The sequence below is a fragment of the Taudactylus pleione genome, unplaced genomic scaffold (genome assembly GCF_031769625.1).
Source record: "Taudactylus pleione unplaced genomic scaffold, aTauple2 ptg000015l, whole genome shotgun sequence".
NCBI classification, from domain to species: Eukaryota; Metazoa; Chordata; class Amphibia; order Anura; family Myobatrachidae; genus Taudactylus; species Taudactylus pleione.
Window position 1 is genome coordinate 9292388 of NW_028284417.1, and position 17279 is coordinate 9309666.

General features: G+C 44.6%; 1 protein-coding gene across 3 annotated transcripts in view; it reads right to left on the reverse strand.

The window, feature by feature from the left end:
• Positions 1-7593, reverse strand: part of IMPG1 (interphotoreceptor matrix proteoglycan 1) — a 316264-nt gene extending 308671 nt beyond the window's left edge. For 2 of the 3 annotated variants that reach the window (XM_088471628.1, XM_088471631.1), the window contains exon 1: positions 7515-7593. The gene's annotated coding sequence lies outside the window, so the exon portion shown is untranslated. The remainder of the gene's footprint in view (positions 1-7514) is intronic. The other variant, XM_088471624.1, reaches the window with a different exon arrangement.
• Positions 7594-17279: the final 9686 nt, after the last annotated feature.

A 17279-nucleotide genomic window follows, 5' to 3' on the forward strand; every position in this document is an offset into this window, starting at 1 on the left:
CGTGGAAAAGTTTAACTTCACTTGAAGAACAGAACACAAAGCCCTCCAGAATTTTGCAGTAAACTGCACACCACGGTCAGAGACAATTTCAGCAGGAAGGCCGTGTAGACGAAATATGTGTTGGACAAACAACTGTGCCAGGTCAGGGGCAGAAGGTAACTTCTTCAACAGTATATAGTGGACCATCTTAGAAAATCGGTCTATTACAACCCAGATAGTGTTGAAACCTTGAGAGACTGGCAGGTCTGTGACGAAATCCATGGAGAGATGCGTCCATGGACGTGATGGAGTAGGTAATGGAAGCAATTCCCCAGCTGGAGCTTGTCGTGATGATTTATGCTGGGCACAGGAGGAGCAGGAAGAGATAAACTCCATTATGTCTGCCTTCATAGAAGGCCACCAATAGTGTCTTTTCAGGAACTCCAAGGTCTTCCGAGTGCCTGAGTGCCCTGCGAAGCGAGAGAAATGTGCCCAAGTGAGAAGCTGCTTCCTTAATTCCGGGGCCACAAATGATTTTCCCGTAGGAGGCTGAAGTTGTAATGCGGCAAAAACTCTTGATTCCAAGACAGGGGTATTGCTTTGATTTTCAGATTGATCATCACAGAGGAGAGATCTCGATAGGGCATCAGCCTTTTGATTAAGTGCTCCAGACCGAAAGGTCAGGGTGAACTGAAACCTGGCAAAGAATATTGCCCAGCGGGCCAAACGAGGACTCACACATTGGAGGTTTTTGAGAAATAGGAGATTTCTATGGTCCGTAAATACAGTAAATGGAAACTTGGCGCCTTCTAGCAAATATCTCCATTCTTTCAACGCCAACTTTACAGCTAGTAGTTCTTGCTCACCTATGGCGTAGTTCCTTTCGGCAGGAGAGAATTTTTTAGAAAAGAACCCACACGGATGGACTCGGTTGTCCTCATAACGTTGAGACAAGACTGCTACCACAGCTTCAGATGATGCATCTACTTCCAACAAAAAAGGCCTGTCCAGATCTGGTTGTCGAAGGACTGGTGCTGAGATGAAGGCCTGTTTTAGAAGATGAAAGGCAGACTCTGCCTCAGGTGACCATTGGGCAGGATTAGCACCTTTGCGGGTCAAGGCTGTAATGGGAGCCAGCAGTGTAGAAAATCCCTTAATGAAGCGTCTATAATAATTGGCGAAGCCCAACAATCTCTGGATGGCCTTCAGTGTCTGAGGTCGGGTCCAATCCAGAATTGCTTGTACCTTCTTGGTGTCCATTTCTAAACTGGAGCCAGATATTACATAGCCGAGAAAAGGTACACTGGGCACTCCAAAGACGCACTTCTCCAGTTTGCAGTAAAGGTGGTTTTCTCTCAAACGGGTCAGGACCTCCTTAACATGTTCTTGATGTTTAGCCACAGAGGGTGAAATAATCAGTATGTCATCCAGATAGACAACAACCGAAACATATAACAGATCCCGGAAAATCTCATTAACGAAACTTTGAAAGACAGCAGGGGCGTTACATAATCCAAAAGGCATTACTAAATACTCAAAATGTCCATCTCTGGTATTAAAAGCGTTCTTCCATTCATCGCCAGCTCGGATACGAATGAGGTTGTAAGCCCCTCTTAGATCTAATTTAGAAAAAATGACAGAGCCCTTGACCCTATCAAACAACTCAGTAATCAGGGGAAGAGGGTATCGATTTTTTACAGTAATATCATTAAGGCCTCGATAATCGATACATGGTCTTAGACCACCGTCCTTCTTGCCAACGAAGAAAAACCCAGCTCCGGCAGGTGAAGTAGAGGGGCGGATGAACCCCTTTGCCAGGTTGTCCCGGATGTACTCGGTCATGGCTTGAGTCTCAGGCAAGGACAGCGGATAGGTACGACCACGAGGTGGCATCTTATCAGGTATCAATTCAATTGGACAGTCCCATTCCCTATGAGGGGGTAAGATATTTGCTTGTTGTTCAGAAAAAACGTCGGCAAACATCTGATATTCCTTGGGAATGGCAGAAGAAACTAATGAAACTGTCTTTCTCACAGGTCGAATTTTTGGAAGACAGGATTTCTGACAGTCCATACCCCATGACAGAATCTGCATAGAACTCCAATCAATCCTGGGATTATGTTTACGTAACCAGGGTAGACCAAGAACAATTTCTTGAGAGGCCTCTGATATCACCAGGAATTTTAAGGACTCAGAATGAAGTGTCCCAATTCGGACCAATACAGGTTGAGTCTCTTTGGTGATTATCCCGTTAGTCAGAGGGCGTCCGTCTATCGAGGTCAGAGAGATAGCATGGTTGAGAGTCAAACAAGGTATCTGAAATTTATCAATGAAACTAGACGTTATGAAATTTCCGGCTGCTCCTGAGTCGATTAGAGCAGTAGCAAAGACAGGTTTGGGTTTAAGATCCAAGGCTAGGGTAATCGTGAAATCTTTAATTTTTGGAGACGGGTTCATACCTCCTAACTTGATGTCTCCAGGATCAGTTAGGATTTGGCATTTCCCGGTTTACGGGAACAGGAGATCAGCAGGTGACCAGACTCTCCGCAGTACAGACAGAGGTTCTTTTGCATTCTTCTCTGACGTTCTTCTTTGGAGAGGTGTGTATGATTCACCTGCATAGGCTCCTCTTCAGTGGGAGAAGGAATGGGACGGGTAGAAATGGAGGGGGTAAATGACCTTTGCCGGTCAGTTCTGTTTTTTTCAGCCTGACGTTCCCTGAAGCGTAGGTCAACTTTGATACACAATGAAATCATGTCGTTCAGATTAGTAGGAAGCTCTCGAGTGACTAGATCATCCTTTAGTCGGTCTGATAACCCATGCCAGAAGGCCGAGGTGAGGGCTTCCTCATTCCATTTGAGCTCTGATGCTAAAATTTGAAATTGCACGGCATATTGACTGACAGGACGGACCCCTTGCCTCAGTGTCATGATGTTTGATGATGCTGATACAGTACGCCCAGGTTCATCGAAAATCCTCCTGAAGGATGACACAAAGCCTGCGTAATTATCCAGCAGTGGATCTGAGCGCTCCCAGAGTGGGGAAGCCCATTCCAAGGCCTGGCTGGATAACAGAGAGACTATATAAGCCACTTTAGTTCTTGCAGTTGGAAAGTTGTCAGGCTGCAGGGTAAAATGTATGTCACACTGATTTAGGAATCCTCGGCAGAGTTTAGGATTGCCGTCAAATTTATTTGGTAAAGGAAGACGTAAGCGGGGAGATGATCTGCCTCCTGTATTCCCAGACGCTGATGCGGATGTAGTTGCTGGTACTTCAGGGGTAGAAAAGGAAGTTTGCAAACTATCCTGTCGCTTGGACATCTCTTGCAGAAATTTAGCCATCTGATGCTGCATGTTTTCCAGATTTTCTAATCGACCAGAAATGCACCTGAACAAATCCACTCCTGACTCCTGATCCGTGGCCGGCTCCATGGGGCCAGTGCAAACTGTTACGTTCTGGGTTATTTGTGGACCCGGGGTGGTAGCAGGAGCGATCACAGAAGCAGATTTGTAAATAAAACTAGGATTTTTAATAAGTGCTCGAGTGGACATATAATGTGGCAGTAAATAAAAGTCCAGGAAAATATAAATGTGCACAAGAGTTCTGTGGTGGGAGCAAAAGGGTTAATGTCCAGGTAGAAACAATTAGAGCAGTCCAGGTGTGTAGGTAGTGAAACTGAAAATAAACAAGCCAGGTTTGCAGATAGTGAACTGAAGTGCAGGATGTCAACAGGCTCAGGCACTCAGGTATGGGCAAGGGTGATGGAGGTAGCGGGGTAGTCCAGTGGGAACTAGGAGCTGACAGGCAGACTGGCAGACAGCGGATTCACAGGAACAGGAAAGCACAGAGAACTCCCTCTCAGCTAGGCTGAGATACACGTTGCACTGGCAAAGAAGGAAGGCACTGACCCTTCCTAAATACCCCATGCCGTGCTGTTACTGGCCGGAGGGAACATGTGACTCACCAGGATTGGCCAGCCGCATCACATGGCCAGAAGGCAAGATGGCAGCGCCCATGCCAAACGGAATGGAGATGCCGCCAGGCCTTACCAGCGCAGAGTGACAACAGGCCCGCACAACAACGCGTGCAGCCAAAGCCCCCCGCCAGACACCAGCTCCACCACCAGACAGCCCGCGCCACAATGACCTCACAGGTAACACTCGCCTAGCGCCATGCTGAAATACCCTGGCCGTGACAGCCTCTATGTCTGAGACGCTCTAGTCCATCTCTGTGTGTATTCGGATGAACCATCTGTGATTGCACCAGCCCTATAGTGGTGCAGAATCTCCACCTGAACAAGGCCACTGATAGCAGTGCAACTGACCGCAACACACCTGTGTCTACTGTATCTAGTCACCCCCATGTTACCTTCCAGGAACACCAACTGAAATACCCAGCTTTCGTATCAAAATTCATAGTTGCACCCTGTTATCATCGCTGCTGCATCTCTGGACTTTTTCTGTACTCTTGTCTCATACCTGATTGCATACAAAGCACATTGGGCCTCATTTATGGGGAAATGTATTAAACCTTCTAAAGAGATATTGTGGAGAAGTTGCCCAAAATCAGTGCTGGATCAACAACAGGGCAGCCGGGGCCCCGCATACAGAATAACTACATTACCAGAGCATATCCTGGCACAACCTGTAGTGTAACAGGAAATCTACCAGTATCTTAGATGGGTTGGGTATGAAATGCTGACGGCCAGGAAGCTGTCTGACTAAATCCAGATGCCGCAAGCCTGAACGTTGAAGATCCCGACTGGGGCTGGTAAGTACCCTAACCCTCCCCTCCCCCCCTAACCTTCCCTTAGTGGTGCCTGACCCTAACCTCCCCCTGGTGGTGCCTAACTCTAACCTCCCCCTGGGGGTGCCTAAACCTAACTTCTCCTTCCCGCACCCTAAACCTAACACTCCCTGGGTGGTGCCTAACCCTAAGACCCCCCGGGGGGCCCTAAACCTAACCTCCTCCCCGTGGCTAAGAGCTAACACTGCTTGGCTTACCTTCATTTCGGGAAGCCGTCTGTCTAGATTCCGGCGTCGGGATATAGACAGACGTCGGGATTTCAACACCTGTCTTTAGTCCCCTGTCGGTATTTAGATGACGGGATTTAGGGTCTGATTCAGAGCCGGATGCTATTTGCGGTCGTTCGTTCAGAAAAAAGGGGCTGGCTATTCAAATGAACCGTTCGCTCTTTGCGGTCTGTTCACGCCTCTATGTCTGAACGAGCGAACAAAACTTGCGATCGTAATTTTGAAAAATACACCCCCTGGCTGCTCGCATCATACGTCATGTCCGCTATTTATTAGATTAATCGAGTACATCAAACAGCGTATGAACTGCTCGCTATTCTTGTGGTTGGTTTTTCCTACCGCTATCTTGCGAGCAGTTCTGACTATAAAACAACCAAGTGACGTGGTCAATGACGCTGCTGTATTAATTATGCACACTCTTAAAACGCCCGTTTTGACCTTTAAGCACGCCTGCGTTCTGAATTCCACTCCCCGTTTTCAAGCACCTTCCCCTGTTACCACCCACATACGCCTCCTCCTGTCACTCAAAATAGCAGGCATTCGCTATTTAGCGAACAAACAATTTTCGGCCGCACTGACTGGTTCGCGCATGCGTATTACAATCCGTACGCATGCGCAGATGAGCGAACATCGCTCATAATGAACGAGCGGCCGCTTACGAGCGGCTCTGAATGAGGGCCTTAGTCAGACAGCTTCCCGTCAGTCAGCATTTTGACTGTATCCCTCATAGACATTTCAACTTTTTGTTCTACCAAAATGTGCTACTGAAATGTTGCCTTATCTTGTGTGTTACATACACGAGCTGGCAGTATTTTCCCTGCATGGAACAAATATTGCTATTGCACCCTTTGCATCAAAACTCCTACAGCGCCTCTTCCTTACAGTGTGTCTACAGTAATGTCTGCCTGGAGGATCATTGTTTTCCCTGGTGGTAAAGTTGTTTTCAAACTGAAATGAAGATTGTATATGGGCAGTATGCGTCATTTATCTGACATCCAGTAGCTGGGCTTCAAGTACCAGTGTGTTTTTCCTGGTCTTCCTAGGGCTGTCTTCTTACCCTATATATTTAATGTACAATCCTCTTTTTGCCATTATTCAGACTATTGGTGTGTACACTAATTATCATCATTATTGGTAGGGATAGATTTTTGTAACCATCTTACTTTATTTGTAACCTATACGATAAAATAAACATCATCTAATATAGATATCTTGGTTTCCAAAATGATGGGAGCTCTAACTTCAGGTCACTGATTCTGGTATGGCCCAATCTTTAATGAACAGGTCACTGGTTTGCACTTTGAGTGTAATATTTGTTTATTCTAAGGATCCACAATTCCCAAATGAATATAAGCAAGCAATTTGCTGTCTTTTCCCTAGAAATCATTCACTTACTGTATTTTACAAGCTCCTTGACTTTGCCAGAAAGAGTTGGATGGCTCTTTCTACTTCTATGAATATTGCAGTATTTAAATATTAAATATCACAGCAAAGAAAGTACAACTAACATAGATTTACACATCAAAACATTTGCAATTAAATCCCTTCATTTTGCTGTCACCTCAAACATTCTGCCTCTGGTTGCTTCATTATAAGTTCAGCCACAGTCACAAATGATCAGTGAAAATTTAAGAAAATAAATGCATAAAGTGTATAAAGAAAACTGAAGTAATACATTATAGAAATATTTTGCTTTTAACAGAAGAAAATTCATAGGTACTGTATCATTCAAACCATATTACATATTTTATTTACAAAGTCTAGATAACTTTATTTATCACATTTTAGCATGTGTCTTCTAGCAATAATAAGCCAAATTGTGATTTAAAACACTTTAGATCTTTTTTTTTTACCCACTACAATAGTTCTATGTATGGTCTTTACATGATAATAGTTATGGCTATACATTTATATTGGATTAAACATACAGTACAGCTTTAAATAAGTGTACATTTAAGGAAACCATCTGTATATATTACTATCTGAAGTCTAATTAGTGGACTTAAGAAAGAATCAATTTTGGAGATGTATTGATTATTGAATAGTTGTCCAGACAAGTCATTTAAATAGCAATACTGCACTGAATATAGTGTGAAGTATCTTGCCTGGAAGCTTGTTCTACTTTTCTTTAAACAATAAGTTGATTAAAATTCTGGATGGGTCTGTAAGTTGTGAATCTTGGGATGCAATTATTTATGGTTGTTGACAAATATACTGTACATACAAAAATGTTATGTACAAATTCAAGTAACAAAATAAATTCTGTCAGTTGTAATATTTAGTATCAATAAAACAATAAACAAACAGCTATATGGTAAGCTCTCACAAGCTCTACTCCCTGTCTTATGTCTGCACCTCCTCAGCCAACTCGTTTGACCTTGCTATATTTTTATGTATGATTTATTTTTTGCATATGTTTTTGTTAGACTTACATTATGGCATTTCTGAGTTTCGTGATGTCTTATAAATGATGATGATCATATTACTATAACTAATTCTTACCTGTTGAACAATGTCCAGATGTTCTTGGGAGCTGCTAAAGTTTTTCCCAATTTCAGAAAAACAAAAAGAGTCTTGCTGACATGCATCAACCCAGCTCTGATATTCTGTGGTTTGAGGAATCCGATCGTAGAAAATCCGGAAAGCTTCCCAAACAGCCTCCTGACAGACTACGGACAAAAAAACAAAATATTACATATTGTAGATATAGATCAGATATTGTGAAATGTTCAACCATTAAAATTTCTCTTCGCAAATTAAATATTTAACTTTTTATTTCATTAAAAGCTTTTCAACTCACTTTAAAAATGTATGTAATCGTATTTGTCTTATGTTTTATATCATCACATTTATTAATTCTGGCTGTAACTGTTAAGCCTCAGATCATTATAGAGCAGGTTGCCATTAGGGTTCTCCTGGAGTTGGAGACCTGGACATTTTTGCAGTTAAGACAGGGCCAACACAAGAGAAGCTTATTTCTATAAATTGTCTCCAGCAATGTAATACACCATTATTATTTAAAAAAATAAAATTAATCTAATTGTATAAATTTGACATCGATGATCATCTATTCGTTGGTGGATCAGCCAAATTCCACATGTTAAAAATTCCCCAACTTGCCAAATCCAACCATTTTCAGATCAAAATCTGGGAATCAAGATTTTTTTTAACATGTTGAATATTCCCGATCACCTGGCACCGACGTTGGCAGAACAGGGTATTGTGGCAATACATTGCCGATGTGTGGGACCCTTAAGTTTAATGCAAACAACCTCCAAATCCATTGAAATTGAGAGAATACATGGCTAGCATGGTTAGCACAGTCCCAGGATTCACATATGTGTCCTTACAAATATTTGGACCTGAAAGTGTCCTTATGTTTTAATATTGACCCACTTTGCAATAAAAATGTTTGTAGTTTTCTGCATGTAACCATTTAGATGCTTTGCTTAGACTATACATGCTCATATTTATTAAACCAGAGTATTTAAAATGCATAAAAGTTATAACCAATTTCAATAGAAATGACAAGATGCTGATTACAGTGCTTCAAATAATTGTATGCTTGATGTGACAAGATTCACTGACCAATGGGAGGGAGAGAATTTCAAATACACTATGGGATAACAAAAGCTGAACAAAGAATGTATTGCCAAAATTTCATCTGTTCCATCATGAAGTCAAATTGTTGTAATGTATATATTTCCACAGTTTTGCTTATCTCTATGGGAAAGTAGGCAACTACTGTATGATCTAAAATGGTGCTTACAACATTTTGGATATTTAGATTAATATTTACACTAGGGGTGTGCACCGGCCACTTTTCGTGTTTTGTGTTTTGGTTTTGGATCTGGATCTTTCTTCGTGTTTTGGCTCTGGATTGGTTTTGCCAAAACCACCCTTCCGTGTTTTGGGTTCTGGGTTTTGTGTTTTGGATCTGTATTTTTTTGAAAAAAAGCATAAAAACAGCTAAAATCACAGAGTTTGTGGGTTTTTCTGCTCCTATGCTATTATTAACCTCAATAACCTTAATTTCCACTCATTTCCAGTCTATTCTGAACACCTCACACCTCACAATAGTGTTTTTATGTCCAAAAGGTTGCACCGAGGTAGCTGGATGACTATGCTAAGCGATACGAGTGGGCGGCACAAACACGTGGCCCATCTAAGAGTGACACTGCAGTGGCAGACAGGATGGCAGTTTGAAAAACTAGGCCCCAAACAGTACATAATGCAAAGAAAAAAAAGAGGTGCAAGATGGAATTGTCCTTGGGCCCTCCCACCCACCCTTATGTTGTATAAACAGGACATGCACACTTTAACAAACCAATCATTTCAGCGCCAGGGTCTGCCACATGACTGTGGCTGAAATGATTGGTTCGTTTGGGCCCCCACAAAACAAGCTGGCAATTATTCTGTCCCTGCACAAACTGGCTCTACGGAGGCAAGATGTCGTCATCATCCTCCTCATCCACCGATTCCTCACTCTCTTCAGTGTTGTGAACATCCTCATCGTCACAGAGTATTAACTCGTCCCCACTGGAATCCACCACCACAGGTCCCCTCTGTACGTTCTGGAGGCTGGTCTCCCTGGAAGAGTTGATAATTCATTTTTATGAACATCATCTTCTCCACATTTTGTGGAAGCAACCTCTTACGCCATTCGCTGACAAGGTTCCCGGCTGCACTAAACACTCTTTCGGAGTACACACTGGAGGGGGGGCAACTCAGGTAAAATAGAGCCAGTTTGTACAGGGGCCTCCAAATTGCCTCTTTTTCCTGCCAGTACAGGTATGGACTGTCTGACATGCCTACTTGGATGCTGTCACCGATGTAATCCTCCACCATTCTGTCAATGGTGACAGTATCATATGTAGTGACAGTAGACATGTCAGAAATTGTTGCCAGGTCCTTCAGTCCGGACCAGATGTCCAAACTTGGTCCTGCCTGCCCTGCATCACCGCCAGCGGGTTGCTTAGGATACCTACGTTTTTTCCTGGCAGCCCCAGTTGCGGGAGAAAATGAAGAAGGAGCTGTTGACGTGTTATGTTCCGCTTCAGCTGACAGTGTGTTCACCAGCAGGTCTTTGCACCTCTGCAGGCTTGTGTCGGCCAGAAAGAGAGACACCACATAGGCTTTAAACCTAGGATCGAGCACGGTGGCCAAAATGTAGTGGTCTGATTTCAACAGATTGACCACCCTGGAATCCTGGCAAAGCGAATGAAGGGCTTCATCCACAAGTCCCACATGCCGAGCGGAATTGCTCCGTCTTAGCTCCTCCTTCACTTTCTCCAGCTGCTTCTGCAAAAGCCTGATGAGGGGAATGACCTGACTCAAGCTGGCAGTGTCTGAACTGACTTCACGTGTGGCAAGTTCGAAGGGCTGGAGAACCTTGCACAACACGGAAATCGTTCTCCACTACACTTGAGTCAGGTGCATACCCCCTCCTTTGCCTATGTCATAGGTGGATGTATAGGCTTGAATGGCCTTTTGCTGCTCCTCCATCCTCTGAAGCATATAGAGGGTTGAGTTCCACCACGTCACAACCTCTTGCTTCAGGTGATGGCGGGGCAGGTTCAAGAGTGTTTGCTGGCGCTCCAGTCTTCGGCACGCAGTCACTGAATGGCGAAAGTGGACAGAAATTTTTCGGGCCACCCAAAGCATCTCCTGCACGCCCCTGTCGCTTTTCAGAAAATTCTGCACCACCAAGTGTATTGTGTGAGCAAAACATGGGACGTGCTGGAATTTGCCCAGATGTAATGCCCACACAATATTGGTGGCGTTGTCAGATATCACAAATCCCCAGGAGAGTCTAAGTGGGGTAAGCCACTGGGCGATGATTTCCCTCAGTTTCTCTAAGAGGTTGTCGGCGGTGTGCCTCTTACTGAAACCGGTGATACACAGCGTAGCCTGCCTTGGAACGAGCTGGTGTTTCTGAGATGCTGCTACTGGTGACGCTGCTGCTGTTGCTGCATAAGGTGATACATCTACCCAGTGGGCTGTCACAGTCATATAGTCCTTAGTCTGCCCTGTTCCACTTGTCCACATGTCCGTGGTTAAGTGGACATTGGGTACAACGGCATTTTTCAGGACACTGAGGACACTTTTTCTGACGTTTCTGTACAGTCTCGGTATCGCCTGCCTAGTGAAGTGGAATCTAGACGGGATTTGGAACCAGGGACACACTACCTCCATCAATTGTCTAAATCCCACTGCACTAATGGCGGATACCGGACGCACGTCTAACACCAACATAGCAGTCAAGGCCTCAGTTATACGTTTTGCTTCAGGATGACTGCTGTCGTACTTCATCCTCCTCACTAAGGACTGTTGGAGGGTCAATTGTTTAGTAAAAGTTGTGGTGTTCCTACTACCTCTCTGGGATGATGAACGACTCCCAGCGGCAGCAAGAGACGTAGCAATGCTGGATCCTCCGGAGGAATCCCGGATAGGAGAGTCAGTCATGCCAGTGACATGGCCTGCAGGACTACTTCCGATCCTGACTAAGGAGGAAATTGATGAGGAGGGCGTTGACGGTGTGGTTTGCAGGTGCTTGGATACAACAGGACAATGGGATTTAGGTGTCCCTGGACAGCTTACGGTCTTAGCCAAAGTTTCTGAACTTGACAGTAATGTTTTATGAACGCGCTGCAGGTGCCGTATAAGGGAGGATGTTCCTAGGTGGTTAACGTCCCTACCCCTACTTATTCCACCTTTACATATGGTACATGTGGCAAGACAGTTGTTGTCCGGATTTGGATAGAAATATTGCCAGACCAAAGAGGTGGAATGTTTGGTCTTCTGCCCAGGCATGACCGTGATGGGCTTTTTCATCCCACGGACAACAACTGTCTCCCCCAGAGCCTGATTTAAACAAACCACATCACCATCAGAATCCTCCTCGCCAACTTCCTCCTCAGTGCCAGCTACACCAGTATCCTCATCCTGTTGTACTTCAACAGTGACATCTTCAATTTGCATATCAGCAAGTGGACTGTGGGTGCTCCTTTCAGCACTTGCAGGGGGCATGCAAATGGTGGAAAGAGCCACCTCTTCCCGTCCAGTGCTGGGAAGGTCAGGCATCGCAACCACCACCACACTTGGACTCTCCTTGGGGATTTGTGATATCTTCTTAGAACGCACAGTTCTTCGCTGTGCTTTTGCCAGCTTAACTCATTTGATTTTTTTAGTGGGAGGAGGGCTTCCATCGTCATGTGAAGCTGAACCACTAGTCATGAACATAGGGAAAGACCTTAGCCATTCCTTGCCACTCCGTGTCGTAAATGGCATATTGGCAAGTTTACGTTTCTCTTCAGATGATTTAAATGTTTTTTTCAAGGTCATTTTCCTGAACTTTGTCATTTGGGATTGTATGTGCCCTCTACTATGACATTGGGCATCGGCCTTGGCAGACAATGTTGATGGCATGTTATCGTCTATGTCATGACTAGTGGCAGCAGCTTCAGTACTAGGAGGAAGTGGTTCTTGATCTTTCCCTATTTTATTTTTATCGGAGAACGTTTGGTCCTCCATTTATGTTATATTGATATATACGTGCGCCTAAGGCGCACACAAACACAGAAAATAATTTTCTATTTTTGTTGGAGAATAGTGCACTTTGTGGGTTACATCACGCTTTAAGAAATGAGCCAGCCGGCCCTTTACTTATTGGACACAGGCGCACGCTTGGCGCTGCTCCTTCGTTGATGCACGTGCAGCCACAGTGCACACAATTCTCAAACACAGAAAAATATATTTTTTTATTTTGTTTGGAGTGCCCTTTGGGGGTTACAGCACCCTTTAATGGACAAGCCAGCCGGCCTTTTACTTATGGGACACAGGCGCACGCTTGGCGCTGCTTCTTCGTTGATGCACGTGCAGCCATAGTGCACACAATTCACAAACACAGAATTTTTTTTTATTTTGTTTGGAGTGTACTTTGGGGGTTACAGCACCCTTTAACGGACAAGCCAGCCGGTCCTTTACTTATGACACAGGCGCACGTTTGGCACTACTTTGTTGATGCACGTGCGGCTACTGCGCACACAATTCACAAACACAGAAAATATTTTTTTATTTTGTTTGGAGTGTACTTTGGGGGTTACAGCACCCTTTAACAGTCAAGCCAGCCGGCCCTTTATTTATGACACAGGCGCACGCTTGGCAGTACTTTGTTGATGCACGTGCGGCTACTGCGCACACAATTCACAAACACAAAAAAATATATTTTTTTATTTTGTTTGGAGTGCCCTTTGGGGGTTACAGCACCCTTTAATGGACAAGCCAGCCGGCCTTTTACTTATGGGACACAGGCGCATGCTTGGTGCTGCTCCTTCGTTGATGCACGTGCAGCCACAGTGCACACAATTCACAAACACAGAATTTTTTTTACATTTTGTTTGGAGTGCCCTTTGGGGGTTACAGCATCCTGGTGTGGTCAATCCAGCCGGCCCTTTATTTATGGGACACAGGCGCACGCTTGGCTCTACTTTGTTGATGCACGTGCGGCTACTGCGCACACAATTCACAAATACAGAAAATATTTTTTTATTTTGTTTGGAGTGTACTTTGGGGGTTACAGCACCCTTTAACGGACAAGCCAGCCGGCCCTTTACTTATGACACAGGCGCACGCTTGGCACTACTTTGTTGATGCACGTGCGGCTACTGCGCACACAATTCACAAACACAGAAAATATATTTTTATTTTGTTTGGAGTGTACTTTGGGGGTTACAGCACCCTTTAACGGTCAAGCCAGCCGGCCCTTTACTTATGACACAGGCGCTGCTCCTTTGTTGATGCATGTGCAGCCACAGTGCACACAATTCACAAACACAGAAAAAATATTTTTTTTTTAGCACTTGTGGGGAGCACCCCTGACGGACAGAGCACCCCCTGGACAACACTACAGCACCCCTTTAGGACTGGGACACTGCACAGGACTTTGGAGTGGACACAGCCCCTATGGACAACTGACTGCACAACACAGTCCAGCCAGCCCCTATGGACTTTGAAGTAGTGGACACAGCCCCTATGGACAACAGCAGCACAGCGCAGCACAGCACAGCACAACACTACACTGCACTACACTACACTACAACACTACACTACACAGCCCAGCCAGCCCTAACTCCCACCTTCCCTCTTCACTGTCCACAGCAGAGTGAGAAAATGGCGCCGACGCGGGTACCTTATATAGGATCCAAAACCCACGAGACCCAGAAGGCGGGATGATGACGTTTTGCCTCGATTTCAGATCCAAGTCAGGCGGGAAAAGTCGAGCCTGACTCGGATCGGCCTCGGATCGGGGGGGTTCGGATTTCAGAAATCCGAACCCGCTCACCCCTAATTTACACTGGAATAAAATAGGCAACATGATTGGCATAGTGATTAATATTACTTCCTCTCAGCACTGAGATCACAACTTCACTTCAGGTCGTGGCTTATATGTGTGGAGTTTGCATGTTCTTCTGGTGTTTTTTTTTCTGGTTTTACTCTGGGTGCTGGTAGGGTAATTGACTGCTGACTGTAAACCTCTCTGGGGCAGGGACAGGTGTGAATAACTGAAATTCTCTCTATAAATCGCTGCAGAGTATGGGTGTGTGCTAAATAAATAATGGTAATAAATGAATAAATGAATAAATAAATATGATGGCTGCACATTTGCACCAGCTGGAAGGAATGTGACAGTGTTAGCAACTGACCTTTGATAAATTGCCCTTAAATAACATACCTAATGGGCCCATAGCAAGATTGCAAATCTTCATTTTAGGTCCATGTTACTTCTGGAGTAGAATGTTTTGTTTTTAATATATATTATCCATAAGTTACAAGATAGTTTTTCATACTATTTAAGTAAGTGCAGTAATTCCAGTAGGTAGCTCTGTAGTCTCAAGTTTTCTATTTTTATTCACTAAATGATCATCACTCTTCATTCTGAATTGGTGTATTAGGAGTGGGCAAGTTGTGGAACGGTGGGGAAGCATGGGATGAGATGCGGAGCTGATTAAAAGCCAGATCACATAGATACAAAAATGTTAATTTCTGTATTTTATTAACTTAAAGTTCATGGTATTTGAGACAATTGACTCCTCGTGCCTCATTTGAGATACTGTATGGCCCTTCGTGCAATCCTGACAAATGTTGTAGTTAGTTGCCTAGAAAGCTATGTGTTCACTTTCACACTGCTTTATTGCTATTCTTTTATAAATCATGCTTTTTTTTCTATTTGAAGAATAATACATTATTTGATTTTACAATGGGGCCTATTTATTATGAGAATTCACTCATAAATGTAAATGGTTTATTTCAGACTCAAACAGTACATACTATTTTTTAGATGGTTTAGAGAACAAAAAAAAATCAGTGCAGGGAAAATAATTATAGGAAGGGGTCATGTAGAATTTAAATCATTTTATGCACCTTGACCTTGTATGTGCAGCCACATCAGTCTGCCATCTAAGCCGGACTAATAGGGGGGTCCTGCTATCTAGCCGTGCTGATGATCACTGCTGCCTACTTCCTTTAATTCATAGACAGCTCTAATTATGGGGGGGCGGGGGCACCAATGCTCTCTCTGGTACAGAGCACCAAAAAGTTTAGTTATGGCTCTGACTGGCGCTGCCAGAGACTGGCTGACTGGGGCGAACTGAGGGAAACACAGGAGGCAGGGCCTCCTCTCATATAGGGGTCTATGTATTAAGCCTTGGAGAGAAATACAGTAGATGAGATAATGTACCAAACAATCAGCTCCTAACTGCCACTTTACAGGCTGTTTGAAAAATGTCAGTTAGGGTAGATTGATTGTTACTTTATCTCCGTCCTCTTTATCTCTCTCCAACCCCATAGAGATAAGAAGCCACTGTCTTCCCATCACTACCAAAGTACATCCCTGCCATTCTCCCTAACGTGCAGGACTATGTTCTTGTACCCGTCACCCACTGCCTCTCCCTCTCACCCTCTATCCCTCCAGTTACCAACTACCTCTCCTGGTCATCATACTGTCTCTCTGTCACCTCCCTGTCACTCACAGCCTTTGCCCGTCTCCAACTGCCTCTTTCCGTCACCGACTGCCATGTGGCATATTATGAACTTGGGGTGGAGCGGAGGAGGGGGACCCAAAGCATACCTTTATACCTGAATCCACCACTCACAAGTTCTGCAGTTTGTCTGAAAACATGTTCAAATACATAATTACTATTCATCTATACAGATTGGGTACGGGATGCCGGCACTTCGTATCTCAATGGTCAGAATCCCGGCACTGGCATCCTAACAGGGTTAGGATACCGACACTTGTCAGTCAGTATTCTAACCCTCCCCCTCTCCCTTACCTAAATCGAGCCCTGTCTCCCCGGTGCCTAACATCCCCCTAGTGCCTAACACTATCCTCCCCCTCCCCAATGCCTAAACCTAACCCTCCCCCCTTAGTGCCTAACCCTACTCCTCCCCATACTGCCTAACCCCTAACCCTCCCCCTAACCCCAGTAATTACCTTTGGGGACCCGATGGTATTCCAATAAGTGTCGAGATTCCGGCATCGGCATTGTGAATGCCGGAATCCCAGCTGTCGGGAACCTGAAAGTATCCCCTATACAACTACTATATGTTTGCAGCCGCAGATAATTAGCAACAAATGCAAAGGTGCAGCATTCACAACATAGGTGGTATAGGAGGAACCTTCTGATTTGATCCATCAAAGCCCTTATATTCATAGGAGTAACTTCTCTTATGCTGGGCATACACTACCAGATAAAATGTCTGTCAGACCGACAGACATTTTATCTGGCCGGCTGCCAGCCGCAGAAGTCACCGACATACACTGTGAGATTTCTCTCACAGTATATTCGGCAGACATCTGTGCTCCGCCCCCGGGGGAGGAGACATTTCCCTGTTCCTTCCGTAGGAAGGAACACAGGAAATGTCTGTCTGTCGGCTGCGCTGGGCATACACTGCCCGATGCGGCCGACAGTTTACTGGGAAATATCGCATCGGACGGGCATGCTTGACAATCCAGCATGCCCGACCAAGCAATAATTAAACCCTCGGTCGCCCCCCCATACGCTACAATTATCGCGGCGATCCGACGATATCGGGCAGATCGTCCCGATAATTGTAGTGTGTATGGCCAGCATTAGGAATAACAGGAGTTATTTATTTCTGCTATATAAACAGACAGTAGTTACAGTATTTTATTTGACTTAATAATTTTACTGCTGTTTTTAGACATACTTGTGACCTGCTGATTGAAACTATATAATTCTCCGT